This window comes from Vombatus ursinus, unplaced genomic scaffold, assembly GCF_900497805.2.
Source record: "Vombatus ursinus unplaced genomic scaffold, bare-nosed wombat genome assembly UNPS02014973.1, whole genome shotgun sequence".
In the NCBI taxonomy this organism is placed as follows: Eukaryota; Metazoa; Chordata; class Mammalia; order Diprotodontia; family Vombatidae; genus Vombatus; species Vombatus ursinus.
Genome location: NW_020954751.1, coordinates 19,926,913 through 19,941,064, shown reverse-complemented (window position 1 = coordinate 19,941,064; position 14,152 = coordinate 19,926,913). Strand labels below are relative to the sequence as shown.

Genomic DNA, 14,152 nt, shown 5'->3' with positions numbered 1-14,152 from the left:
GAGCATATGTGGAAAGGGAAGAGGCCTTAGGACTTTCTTCACCTCTGCGGCCATATGGTCCCCAAGAAACAGGCCTCAGATTTTGGCATTTTAATTTGTTCTTTTCCATTCTATGTGATGGTAGTGTAGTTTCTGACTTTGGTTGGGAGAGCTAGACACAGGAATATATGGTAGCTGTAAAACTTGGCCTCAGTCAAAAGGCTTCTAAGTCCTCAAGTGTGGCCTTTTGACTGAGGCCTAGTTTTGCAGGACAAATCCTTTTATTAAGCGGATTTGTTCTGTGAAGTTTGGATTCAGTCAAAGGGCTGCACTTGAGGACCTAGAGGGCCACATGTGGCCTTGAGGCTGCAGGTTCCTTACCCCTGGTCTAGACAATAGGTAGTGTGCATCCACTTGGTTTTTCCTTTGTGGATTATTAGGCCAACCTCTTTCTAGGGGCTGTGGGTTTCAATAAGAAGTCTCCCTATCATGCTGGGGCTTGATTTAATAAGCACAATGCCCCTGGCAATAGAAACATGTGGAGAACCTCCTGATTTATAAGGAATCCTGCTTCTATTTGGACTCTGCAGGGCATCCTCTATAAAATGGTGAACATCCTTGGTGAATATTCACCTCCATGCTTAATCTCCTCCTTAATGTTGATGTTCAGCATTTCAATCACTGAACAAAATTATTTTTGTAGCCATATCTGTCATTTAATCTTGTATAATCTTAAAATAGATATCCATATGTGTATATGAATATATTCATGTATGTTTGCTGCTATAAATGCATTCACATACATACATATAAGCTATTAAAGCTTTAAACTGCCTAAAACTTTTGGAACATCCTGTACATATGACTTCTTATCATAGAAATTGATGTCTAGTGATCAGAAAACAAAATGTTCTTCTTCTAAGATTGTTTACACCAGATACCTAAATACCAAATGACATCTACAGAATTAATAATTAGATAACGGTTAGTGTCCATCTCCTTTCTACCCTCTTTAATGGCCACTGGTTTTTCTTGTTTTATTCCTCTTTTTCTCTCCTCTCTTTTTTTCTCCTCCTTTCCTCCTTTCTCTTTACTCTATCCTTTTCCTTGGTGTCTTTCTTTTTCCCTTTCCCTTTTCCCATGTTTTAGACCTGTCCAGAGCACTACCTAGGCCCATTAATGACCTTCTGAGTTAACCATCCCTCAAAATTAAAATACCTTCTATAGATACTGATTGTGGTGTGTGTGTGTGTGTGTGTGTGTGTGTGTGTGTGTGTGTGTGTGTGTGTGCAGGAAGAGAGCTTTTCTTCCTTTTCAGCTTTGTGTTGTATGGAAAGAACATGGGAATTAAAGTCAGAAGACCTGGGTTCAGGTTCTGATTCTGACACTTTCTAGACATGGAGCAAGTCATTAACCTCTTTGGCCTTCAGTTTCCTTACGTCACTGTTCCTATAAAATGAGGGGGTTGAGCTAAATGACTCTTAAGATTCTCTCCAGTTCTAGAACTATAGTACTATGACCATAAGCAAGGGTGATCAGGAAGCTTTCCTGGAGAAGGCATTTCAGTTTGACTTTAAAAGATAGGTAAGGATTCAACAGATATGGAGGTAGGCAGGGCATTCCAGGCATAGGGTCAGGTTAAGGGAAGGTATGGAGGAGTGAGAACACAGTGTGTGTGGCTGCAGGAAGGGGAGAGGGAAGGAAGATAGAATAGGGTGCATAGAGGAGTATAATAAGAGAGGGAGCTGAAAGGGAAGGAAGTAGAGAAGTAGAGAAGGAAGTAGGAAGGTACCAGATTGTGGAGAGCTTTGAATGCCAGGCTAAGTGGCTTAAACTCTACTCAGTAGATGATAGGGAGCCACTGAAGACATTTGAGCTGAGAAGAAAGTATGATTTTATTTAGGAATATGAAATATTATTGTGGCAACAATATTCAGGATGGATTGGATTAGGAAAAGAGTAGATATGAGAGAAAGGAAGCTAATGAAATAATCCTGAGTGGTGGTAATGAGGGCCTATAAAAGGGGACAGCAGCTGGTATAGAGGAGTGGGCAGATTTGAGAGATGTTTTGGAAGGATAATCAATAGGATCTGGTTAGCAATTTAGATGTAAAAAGAGGGAAGGTAAAAAAAATACAAAAATAGGAGTTTTTGTGGTGCCACAGGAAAAAAAAATAGGAAAATTGGATGAGGGAGGAGGTTTAAGGTGAAGATAAGGTGGAGCTTAGTCTCGGACATGTTAAGTTGGAGTTCAGGGGAACCTCCAGGTAGAATCCTATAGAATTGGTAGGAATGTCCCATAGGCATTTTGTGTGGTAAGCATTTCTTTTGTGATGTGGGTGTGGATCTTAGAAGAGAGTATCATAAGACACAGCCTAGGCTGTAGACACAGAGGACTTAGGTTCAAACCCTGACTCTGCCTGAGTGAGTATGGTCAAGTCATATAACCTCTCTGAACCTCAGTTTCCTCATCTGCAAAATGAGGGAGGGCATTGGATTAGATCAGAACACATCAGGACAGAAATAGCTTTACATTTAATTATTGAGCATCAGGAGAGAAGCATAAGAGTATTTCCCTAGACAAATGAAATTTATCCCCACTTTAAGCACCAGTACTTCATTTTAAATTATTTTGATAAAAACTATATAAAATGTATCACAGATTTTACCACCTCATATAACATTTAATATGATTTTTCTTAATGACTGGGTCATTTTATGTTAGGGTGGGCTATTTGCCCCTATATGAAATAGAATTGTGCTAATGTTGGAGATTGTGTTTCTCTTTCCTCTTACTGTAACTGGTCACTTCCCAATAGGTCACCTTCAAGTAGTATCCACTGCTATCACCAGCACTTCATTTTTCATCTGCTGTTCATTCCAGTCTCTAAAGAATTGAAGGAGAAATGGTATAATCAAGAATGCTAAATTACCTTAGTTTATATAGAGTTCTGAGATACTAGGTTATTATCTAAATGGAATATTGGGCAAGCCCTTTTCCCTCTCTGAGTCTGTTTCCTCATCTGTAAAGTGAGGGGAGTGAGGAAGATTATCTCTTAGGCCAGTTCTTTCATTCAGTGAGTCTCTGATTCTAAGACAGCAATCCTGTCTGCCCTGGTACAGCCACCTCCCATTCTGAGCATAGCTGCAGAAGGTGGGAGCTGTCCACAGTGTTAGCTCATCTGAAAAAAATAAGATGGAAAGACCACAGCCCAAAATACCTTGGTTTAAAAGTTTGTAAATACACTCAGCATGTGGTGTGTAACAAACTGTAAACTTTCTTACACCACTCAAAGCCCATATCCCTTTGATTTATCTTATTGCTCTCCTATCAGAAACCCTGGTTTTGACCCTAGACTCAACTCTGACTGTTCCTTTGGATCTTGCTTATTACCTGTTTTAAATATGCTTCTTGCCCCTGGTCCAGTATTTGCTCCCTTGATGACCAGTCTCCTTCATAGTCCTATGGCCTGTTCTTTCCCTCTGATACTTTAAGATCGAAATATATAGCTGCACCTCTTTAAATCCCAGTTGGTATGGGCCACAAAGTTTCAGTGTGTAGAATGAGACTCCCAACTTCACCAGTACACTGGATCTGCCCCTCTTCCTTCTCCCAGCCAGGAGGAACAGGGTGATCTCCTGCTGGAGTGCATGAGCTTTGTGACAGCTATTTTTAAGATTAAAAAAAAATTACAACTGATTTTGCATGATGTTCTACATGGTTGAAGTTTCAAGAAGATTTATGGCTGAAAAATTAGTATGTTACCCTTTTTACTTTTATCAAGAAAGAGTGAGAAGTCAGGAGGACAAAAATAGAGATTGAGTATATTCTGGGTTATCATCCTGCTACCTTTCACAAATAATAAAATTAACTTTCAAAAACAGCAACAGCTCAGCAGGGAACAACATTCTGTCTAAGGGCTTTTGCATATGCGTTGAGAAGAGTTGCTTTTGCTTATAAGGTATATATACTATGGGCTGGGACTACAATATTCACAATTTCTTGCCATTAGCAGGGTTGGTTTTGTGGTGAATCATCTTTTTACTTCAGTGGTGCTTATCCAAGGTAATGGAAGACTAGCTCACCATCAGGTTCTTCTCACTATTTAACTGCTCCAGGAACTCATCTGAGTAAACCAAAATAGACTACACTAATTTTCTTAGCATCTAATCATTTCCAATGAGAGATTTTCTCCTTTGACTCACAAAAACCTGAACTGGACTCCCAACTTAGACATCTCTAAAAGAAGCAGATCACAGACTCAACATTCATTTAGCAGATACAGAGGAAGCACCCATTATGCATACTGTATTGTGCTTTGTTGTTGTTTGGTTGTGTCCAATTCTACATGAGCCCATTTGGGGTTTTTTTGGCAAAGGTACTGGAATGGTTTGCCATTTCCTTCTCCAGCTCATTTTACAGATGAGGAACTGAGGTAAACAGAGTTAAGTGACTTGCTCAGGGTCACACAGCTAGTAAGTGTCTGAGGCTGGATTTGAATTTATGGAGTCTTAAGAGTCTTTTTGATTCCAAGCCCTATAACTGCCCTATGCTGTGCCAGGTAATGGGAAGATATTTAAGATGTGCCTTTTCCTTCAAGAAGATTACAATCTAATTGGAGTCATAAGACATACACCAAGATAAGCATAATAAAATAGGAATACTTTGACCACTCCATCAAAAATGAAAGTTACTGTTCTCATGGAGGTTACCTTCTGTCAAGGCAGACAACATGCATATGTATAAGTAGATACAAAATACACACAGAAAGATGGGGTTGAAACCTCCCCATCCCATTTTAGGCTAGATACCTTAACTCGATGAACATGTGTCAATCAGTGAATCATTCATAAGCCTAACACTAAGTGCTAAAAAAGCTTTGAACTTGAGTAACCTTGTACAAGAATTGTATTCAGATAGGCAGGGGGAAATTTGGCCATAACTAAGAGATTGTCTATAAATTATCAAGATAGTTGAGAAGGGATTGATTTCCAGAAATTGGAGTAAGAATGGCTTTCCACTCTTGCACATGACACTTTATATATATATATATATATATATATATATATATATATATGATGTTGTGAAAGACTGAAGGCAAAAGGAGAAGGGGATAGACAGACTTTAAGAGATAGTGGAGGATAGAGGGACCTGGTGTGCTAGGACCTAAGGTGTCACTAAGAGTTGGAGACAACTGAACAACAGTATTTGTTGACTGACTCTCCTAAATTTTCTTTGTAAAATGAGAGTGGCTGGACTATATGACCCTAAAGTCCCTACCAGCTTTAACACTCTGTATATTTTCACAGATTGATAAAAAATTATCTCTTACATTTGTATGATATAAAATTCATTTTATCATGTGATAAAACCCATCTTCTCATTTGATACAAGAATCATGTGAAGTGAGCGAGGCACTCTCATTTGACAAATGAGCTTAGGCTAGTTAATTGACTTGTCTAAAGTAGCATTTACATCCAATAAATGGCAGGAATGGAATTCAAATTCAGATCTGGCTGCTTGTCTGTATCTCATCGCTTACTAAACATGACATTCAATTTCACATTTATTAAGAGCTGATTCTTCTGTTCTAGGTAATGGGAATGAAACAAGACCCGGTAGCTGCCCTCTAAGTGCTTACAGTCTAGGATAAGGACCTCTCCCCAAATACCTCCTTTCAAGCTGCATACCTATCCTTCTCAGTCTTTTTTCCCTTCCCCTATTTCTGAATGGGAGGAGCAGGGCTTCTGTACACCACCCGACCAGGCTCCGAAGCTCCCTGCAAGGCATCAGGGAACCGGGTGAGGGGGAGGTGCTTGTAGCTTCTTCCTTTTGTGAAAGAGCTGGCGGTTCAGTTTTTTCAAAGGTAAACAGTGTTTCCTCTTCCTCCCTCGAAGTGTCTCTTCCTTTTATAGTTATTTCTCGCCACGGTGCTCTGGCAGACGCCCGGGCCCGCGGCTCCTGCTGCTGCTTTGCAAACCTGTGGCAAAGTGACGTGAAATTGACCAACCCGGAAGCAGCAGCAGCAGGCAAGCGGCAGCAGCAGCAGCAGCAGCAGCAGCAGCAAGCGGCAGCAGCAGCAGCAGCAGCAGCAAGCGGCAGCAAGCAGCAGCAAGCAGCAAGCAGCAAGCAGCAGCATTGGCCGGGGCTGCAGGAGACACCCGGAGGTGCCTGCTTCTCTTCGGTGTTGGGCTATTGCTTCACCACCCCCACGAGCAGCAGCAGCAGGAGGAGCAGCTTTCCTTCCCTCCTCTCCTCGAGAGCAAGGTAGGGCGAGTGACCTTTTAGCTCAGTGTCTCCCTCTGGTCCATTTATTCGAATCAATGGGAAGGTTGCTGGAACTGAGGGAGGGAGATCTCTGAGGGATGCAGGAAGGAGGAAGAAGGAGGAGGAGAGGTCAGGAAAGAGATATTTTCAGGAGAGGTTTGCACATATGCACACACATGCACACACATATGCATGCGCACACACATGCACACACACTACACACACATATCTGCTCCAGGCATGCACCTCCGCCCGGTGGGAGCAGAAAGCTGAGCTGCCTCGCGTTGCCTCCTCTTGCCTTGCCTGCGAGGAGGGTTCTTCACCTCCGCCCTCCCGGACTCACTTCTCCGATACCTCCTTCCCTCTTGAGGTCCTGGGTTGTAGACTCGGGGCACATTTTAAAGAAGCAGAGCACGCCCAGGGCGAGAAGGGGTCTCAGTAAAAGAGAGGGAGGGCTGCTGGGCTCGGGGCAGGAGGGGGTAGGGAAAAGCAGAATTTCTCGGTCTTCTAATATTTGGGGGATGCCACTGGAGCTGCGGTCACCAGCAGGAGCTTGGGGCAAGTCCAGGAGTCGCTGTGCATCTCAGCCACTGGCTGGTGGAACCCGATAGGTCTTTAAAGATCTCAGAAGAGGGCCCTAGAGCCATGGTTCATGTCAGGTGGGGATGATGGGGTTAGTTTGTTGGAAGATGCTTTAGACTAGGGTAGTCCTTGTGAAAGATTGCTTGCAGCGAGTGATGCATAGAATTGTTAAAGCTGGGGGGGACCTTGGAAATCTCGGAGGTCAAAGCTTTCTTTTTACAGAGAAGGAAACTGAGGCCCTAAAAGACATCTATAAAATTGTGGTGTTGAACAACCTTTTCCAATCTAAATCCTAAGCGCTTAGAGTCGAGTGACTTACCCAAGGTCACAAAACTAGCCCACTACAGAACATATGGATCTGGGGCATGAATTTTTGAGGCCTCTCTAGGTCTCAATTTTCTCTTTCATTCTGTACCCACCAGACATAATTTCCATTTGGGGTTGAAAGGCCAGAGTCAGAATTAAGGAACTACAGAAAAAAAAATCTTCCTGGGTCTAAATACTTCCTCATAGTAAAACAACCCCTCTATTTTTAAAGCCTACATCCTTCCTTATTTTTAGTCTTCTCTCTCTCTCTCTCTCTTTCTCCTTTCTTTCCTCCTTAATGTGAAATGTACACATCATTTTTCCTTGTTGGGGTTTTCTTGTGACTACTTCCTCAGTGGATTTCTGTGCATGGTTGTTGTTTTGAAAAGTGTATGCCTGGAGCAGGGTTGGAGGTGAGGGGAAGGGGAACTAGGTGGTGTGCTTACTTGCTATATCCTCCTTGTTTTCTTGGCTTTCATCAGGGGCAAAGCAGAGTTTGGTGCAAGTAAGGAAGGGGGATGCAAGTATGCAATTCTGCATTTTTGCTTCTTGACAAATCACCAGCCCTTAATCTCCTTCTACCTCTCTTTCAGCACAGGCATATATGGTAAACTGCACTCCTCCCTGATGAGGATTACCTTGCAAAAATATTGGTTCTCTGCAAAAAAGCTTAGCCTCCATAAGGCTAAGATTGTCTTGGGTGTAGAAAGAAAGGGAAATGTCACTTTGATGGCTGCCTGGGGCCTTCCTAAACCCTGTTCTCTGGGGCTGTCCATCAGAGGTAATTTCCCACTAGACGAGAGGGTGTTACTGGAAATACTGAGGAAGTTAAGAAGTGATAGGTGAGTTCTCCCTTAACTGGGCAGGTGGAAGTGATGAACATAGCTAAGTTTCTTTTTCAATAATACATATTATGTGTAATTTGCATTCTGCAGATCCTTTTAAAAAGTGTTGGGTTATTTTATTTTATTTTATTTTTTTGGTTGGGGAAAGGGAAAGGCAGAGAGGTTTAATGGTGTTTTGGAAAAAGCATTAGACTAGTTTCAGGAGATTCAGGTCACAATTTTGTTACTAAAGTTGCTGTGTGACTTTGGGCGAGTCACTTCCCATTTCTAAGTCTAAAAGGCGCTATCTGTAAAATAAGGGGGTTTGAATAAATGCTCTTTAAAGCTGTTTCCAGGGCTGATAGTCTATATTCTAAAGTCCCTTCCAGTTCTAACATTTTTATGGTTTTATGAATGCCTTGTTTTTCCGGGTAAACTGTAAGGCTCTTTGAGGAACTTCCCCCTTTATTTCTCTTTTATCTTCCAATGTGGCTGATGTAGGACTGTTTATACTCTATGTGCTTAATAAAATGCCTATTGAATTAATTTAATTACTTGACTAATTTTGGTCCCCAAGTTCAAGGGGGCTTAAAAAACAAGGGTGGGAAGAGTTATGAAGTGGCTTTAAAACAATTTTTCATTTATTCTCGAGGCCTGAATATTTACATTATTGGATTTGAGCTTAAGTCACCCCAGTGTCAATTTCCTAATATACAAAAGAAGGAGATTGTACTAGATGAGTTTTTTCCAGATTAAAATTCTATGATTCCATGACTAGATGAATTTCTGGGGTTCCTTCTTGTTCTGGTAATCTGTGATTCTATGATTCAGCATCCTTCCCTTCAATCTACTTTCCCTCTTTCATCTCCAACACAACTGAGTAAAGTTCCTCAGTGACATAGCATGTTCCCATTTTTCCTACAGATGATTCCTCTGTATAACCATCAGAGTTTTCAAAATGTCATGTGGGTTTTTTTCAGACTGATTATTGATTGACTGTTGTCTGAAGCATCTACAAAATGTAAAGATAATTGCACTTGAGCATTTCAAGAAGAGTAAATTGGGGAGTCATTGAGTTTACATTCAGTGCTGCCATTGATTCTTTTTCTCTCTTTCCAAATATTACCATCTGCTCCAAAGACAGAAGGTACAAAGTTCAAAAATACACAGATAATTAAACATCCGTGGGGAAGATTTTTTTTAAAAGAGAATTTCTGAAGGAGATGCGATCACGAACAAATCGATTGTAACAGTGATTGTTTTGTTTGTTTATATACTTTTCTCTTTTTCAATAATGAGGTTGGAAGATTTCATTCCTCATTTTGTTTATTTTCTTTTTAAATTTTTGTATTTGTTAGACTATAATATAACCTCATTAAAAAAATAAAGGTATTTCTAGGGATAGGATTTGTAAATACTTAAAGTAGTCTGAATCCATTGGAAGAATTAAACGATTAATTAAAACCCAGAAAATGTACATTTTAAAATAGCTCCTCTCCTATCCATATTTGCCTTTTGTCAGAAGCTGAACATAAATGAAGGGTCTTAGAAAGAAAATGGAAGATTTCTGGAAATGGCTTATGGCTCCTTTTAATACAATCTGGAGAAGGTTCAGACCCTGGTCAACATTTTAGTGCATCTTGACAGCTGCTAGAGGGAAAAGTGGATGGACAGGTAGGGTGGTAGTAAGGGGAAAAGTTAATCAGTTAAGTTAATGTTATTGAAGATTCTTGAGGGTAGGTATGTTATACTTCTTATACTTCTCTATATTACCCCATTGTTCATGGACCAGTGACTTATACAGACTTGATCCTTAGTAAAATATTTATTGATTCGCTTTTTGATGGAAGCAGGGCCTAGAATCTGGAATCACCTAGTTTTGGTTTGGGCATAGGACCATACTTTCTTTTATGTGTGATTTGGATGTGTGGCAGTGGTAGCGTTGGCCCAAAGCACATGTAGCTGTTAGAATCATATGACTTTAGCTGAGAAAACAGAATGTTAGAGTTGGAAATGATAATAGACCATAGAATGTTATAGCTGGAAGGGTCCAGAGAACATCAATGTTCAACTGAAGTGACTTCAGAAACAGAATGTTAGAACTGACTTTTATGACATTCTCTCATGAATAAATGTCTATTGAATGAATAAATTGACTTCTTGGTAAATTTTTGGCCTCAGGTGAAAAGGACTGAAAAAGAAAGGTGGGAAGAGTTAAGCAACCTTAGAAATAGAACTGGCATTCATGACATTGCTCTCTCCTGACTCTCCAAACTGTCTGCCTTATCTTTAGTCTCCTTTAGCTGATCATCATTTATCTTTCACCCCTAGCCATGGGTCTACCCACCAAGATTTTGAACTATGTGCCATTGACCTCTCAAACTTAACATGTCCAAAACTCATTATATTTTCCCCTAAATTCACCTTTTCCCAGACTTCACTATTTCTATTCAAGGTACCACCATTCTCCTAATCACTTATATTCACAACTTCAGGGTCATTTTTGGCTCTTACCATTCCCTCACCTTTCAGATACAATCAGTTGCTAAGTTTCACTAGTCCTTCCTCCACAACATCTCTCCTATTTGTTACTTTCTCTCCACTCACACGATTACTGTCTTATTTCAGGCTTTCATAACCTGTCACCTGTACTATTATTATAATTACCTCCTAACTTGTCTGCCTGCTTACCCTAGGGCTTTTTATTTTATTTTAATTCCTAAACAGTAGTAAATAAGTAGGTCTGATGAATAAATGAATGGATGAATGAGTGAGTGAATGAATGTATGCAGGGGCCTTAGAAATCACCTGCTCTGACCTCATACTTTTACAGATAGGCCTAGAAAGGTCAAATCAGTTTTCTAGTGAAAGCTCAATGTTTCCGTCGACTCTGTTGTGGTCTCATAGCATTATATGACTGGAGGCTAGAGGTCTCATTTATTTTCATCCCTTCATTTTGGTGATGAGGAAATTGAGGCATCAAGAGGTTAAGTGACTTCACTAAGGCTACATTATACAAAGTGGCAGAGTCAGGATTTGAATTCACATCCTTTATCTCCATATCCAGCCCTTTTTCTTAGCTAAAACGGACATAGCATCTATTACTTGAAATTCTTTTGAGGGAGACAAAGCCTTTCACTTAAAATGCTTAAAATTGCTTAAAATGCAAATATCCCTGGCCCACAGGATTCTAGGTTGTTAAGGTCTAAATAACTAAGACAGATGTCTCCTGGGAGCAGTGAGTAGGGTTAGCACTGGGTCTGTCTCTTGAGACAGTAGAGAAGATGGTAGGGGCGCTAGGTGGCAAAGTGGATACAGCATGGGCCCTGGAGTCAGGAGGACCTGAGTTCAAATCTGGCCCCAGACACTTGACACTTACGAGCTGTGTGACCCTGGTCAAGTCACTTAACTCTGATTGCCTCAAAAAAAAAAGACAGTGAAGGGGGCTTTTAAAAGGGGAAGGGAATGACACCAAAATTTCTTCATCTGCCACTAACTAACATGCTATGTGACTCTGGGCAAACCACTTCCTCCTTTCTGGGCCTCAGTTTAGTCCTGCATGAAATGGACTAAACTCTAAGGTCCCTTTGCTTCCCTAACATTTTATGAATCACATTGTGGCTGTTCTGCTCCCAAAGCCTCCAGAACCCCTTAGATCCAGCCCCAAGTGCCTGGCATATAACATTATCCCTAGATGACCAGGACACCTTGGCAGGCTGATGGCTGGGAGGTTTCCTGCCCTCTAGGAATTTTATTGAGTGGCTTCCTGGCTTAGTTCCTGGTTTTCCCTCGAATCCATCTCTCTTGTCAAGATGGGTCTTGGGATTTAGAGCTGGAAGGAGCCTTGGAGATTATCTAGCTCAGGGGTGTGGAACCTTCAGCCTTGAGGCTACATGTGGTCCTCTAGGTCCTCAAGTGTGGCCCTTTGACTAAATCCAAACTTCACCCCTGATCTAGCCCAATCTCTTCATTTTACAAAGGAAGAAAACTGAGGTCCAGTAAAGTGGGATTCAAATCCAGGGCCTCTGACTTCAAATCTTGTGCTCTTTTCCTTAGGCCACACTGCTTTCTATGCCTATAGCTTAGTGAGGGGGCTGTTTTGCTATTGCTGTGTTATGCCCCACAACCTAATCTCAAGGTCCAGGAGCTGAAGAAGGACACAGGGTTAATGTTATGAAAAATTTCTAGGCCATACAAACTTAGTATCATGCAGTGCTGGAGTTTTTGTTTTTTGTTTTTTTGTCCTGACTATTTGGTCATGATGGGGACAGGAAAGAGAGAGCGTGGGCAGTGATGGAGACCTTCCTCACTACCCCCTCCTCTCCTAATCAGAACAAGAGCTAAAGGAGAACTCTGGGGACTCTGTGGAAGTGAAACCCTGGCCAAAACACCATGGCCTGCTGTGGTCATGTCTGTTTGGTTCTGCTCCTCTCCCCACTTTGTTCTTACAACATTTTGTTCTCCATTGTTCCCAGGGACTAAAAACTACTCATGGGAATAAAAACATACCCATTAATTCAAGTTTTTTTCCATTACATAGGTTTATACTAGTTTACAAATAAAAATCATATATATTCAACCAACCAGTCAATCAGCAAACACTTACCAAGTACCTACTATGTGTGAAGCATTGTGCTAGAAGCTGGGTATGGAAAGACAAAAATGACAAATGAAAGAATTCTTGAATTAAATTTGGTTAGGGGAAATGTATGTATGCATTTTGCAGCCATTTTCTTTCTTTTTTCCCCACCTTGTAAAATCTGATTTTGTGAGAGGCAGCGTAGGATAGTGAGTAGAAAGCTGGCCTCCAAGCTAGCACAACTTGGGTTTATGTCTTGCCTCTGATTCATACTGGCTGTGTGACCCTGGAAAAGTCATTTATCTTTTCAATACTCTTAAGCAACTGTCTAAGAGCAGGTGATGATTTATATTGGTAGAGGGAGTTTCCTCCTTTGGGAATTTCCTATACCAGAGAAATCATAGATCAGATCTTTAACTTTCCTACCACCAGATCCTATCCCTTGATCTGATCTTATTTTAAAAATTTATTAATATATTTTGTTTTAGATCACATTCATTTCCGAATATCTTCCTCCTCCTCCTTTGCCCAGAGAGCCATCCCTTATAATGAAGAATTTAAAAGAATGATTTTTAAAAATTGCATAAGCAAAATTATCCAACACATTTGTGTCTGATAACTTAAGGAATGTTCCATGCTCATAGTCCTCCTCCACCCCCACTTTTTAGTTCAACCATTTTAAACACTCCCTTATTGCTATTAATGCTAACTCATATTTATATAATACTTCAAAATTTGCTATGTGCTTTTGTCACGATAACCCTCTGAGGCAGGTAAGGCTCATGTTACTATCCCCATTTTACAGATGGTTACATTAACAGAGTCTTTATCATTGTGATGTGGAAGTGATCATGGGTTCTCAAATATTAGACTAGTGGAGTGTGAGCCTTGGTAGGTCTTAGCAAACTTGAAAGGCTTCAAGTATGGGCTAGGGATGGACTACCTACACCCTGAGGATCAGTATCGTTTGGTTTAGGGAAGCTTATCACCATCTTGGCCTTAGGGCACTGAGTTCCTTGGCCGCAATGATTCTCAAAGGCTGTCTGCCAAATTGCCTGCCAAGTTGTAGAGAAGCTGTGAAATGATTGGTGGAGGCAGTAGCCACGCCTGGGAAACCACTGCTCATCAAGGATACCAGTATTTACAGAGGAGGAAACAGAGGCTAAGGGAGCTGCCAACCCAGGCCACAAATTCTCTTCACTTTACCATGCTGCCTGCCCCTCATCAAACTAAGACCTTACAGGTTTAGGTTCACAAGACAGTAAAATCCCTCAAAATCCTGAGCTTATCTATGTCTTCCTATGACCTTTAGCAGCTCAGCCAGTCACTGAGGGCCAGAGTGGCTTGGAAATGCAAGACATAGTGTGTTTAGGTGCTGGGATCATTTGGCAAAGTAACCCTAGGTCCAGTCCCTTTTCTGTTCTCCCAGCCCCAACCCCTTGAACAGACTTGCCCAGTTTCCTCTGAGACAGGGACTGGCAAAAAAGACTTTCATGCTTGGTTATGGGGTAGGGGTATAAAGTTATTCAGACAGGTCTGAGATAAATTAAGGATGTAAGGGTGTATGTGTGTGTGTGTGTGTGTGTGTGTGTGTGTGTGTGTGTGTGTGTGTGT

The 14,152-nt window shown here is 41.1% G+C and overlaps 1 protein-coding gene across 2 annotated transcripts in view; it reads left to right on the top strand.

Moving 5' to 3' along the window:
* The first annotated feature begins 6,198 nt into the window (after positions 1-6,198).
* Positions 6,199-14,152, top strand: part of LOC114030666 (protein FAM49B) — a 201,009-nt gene continuing 193,055 nt past the window's right edge. Inside the window, exon 1 of one of the 2 annotated variants that reach the window (XM_027845518.1) lies at positions 6,199-6,247. The gene's annotated coding sequence lies outside the window, so the exon portion shown is untranslated. The remainder of the gene's footprint in view (positions 6,248-14,152) is intronic. The other variant, XM_027845516.1, reaches the window with a different exon arrangement.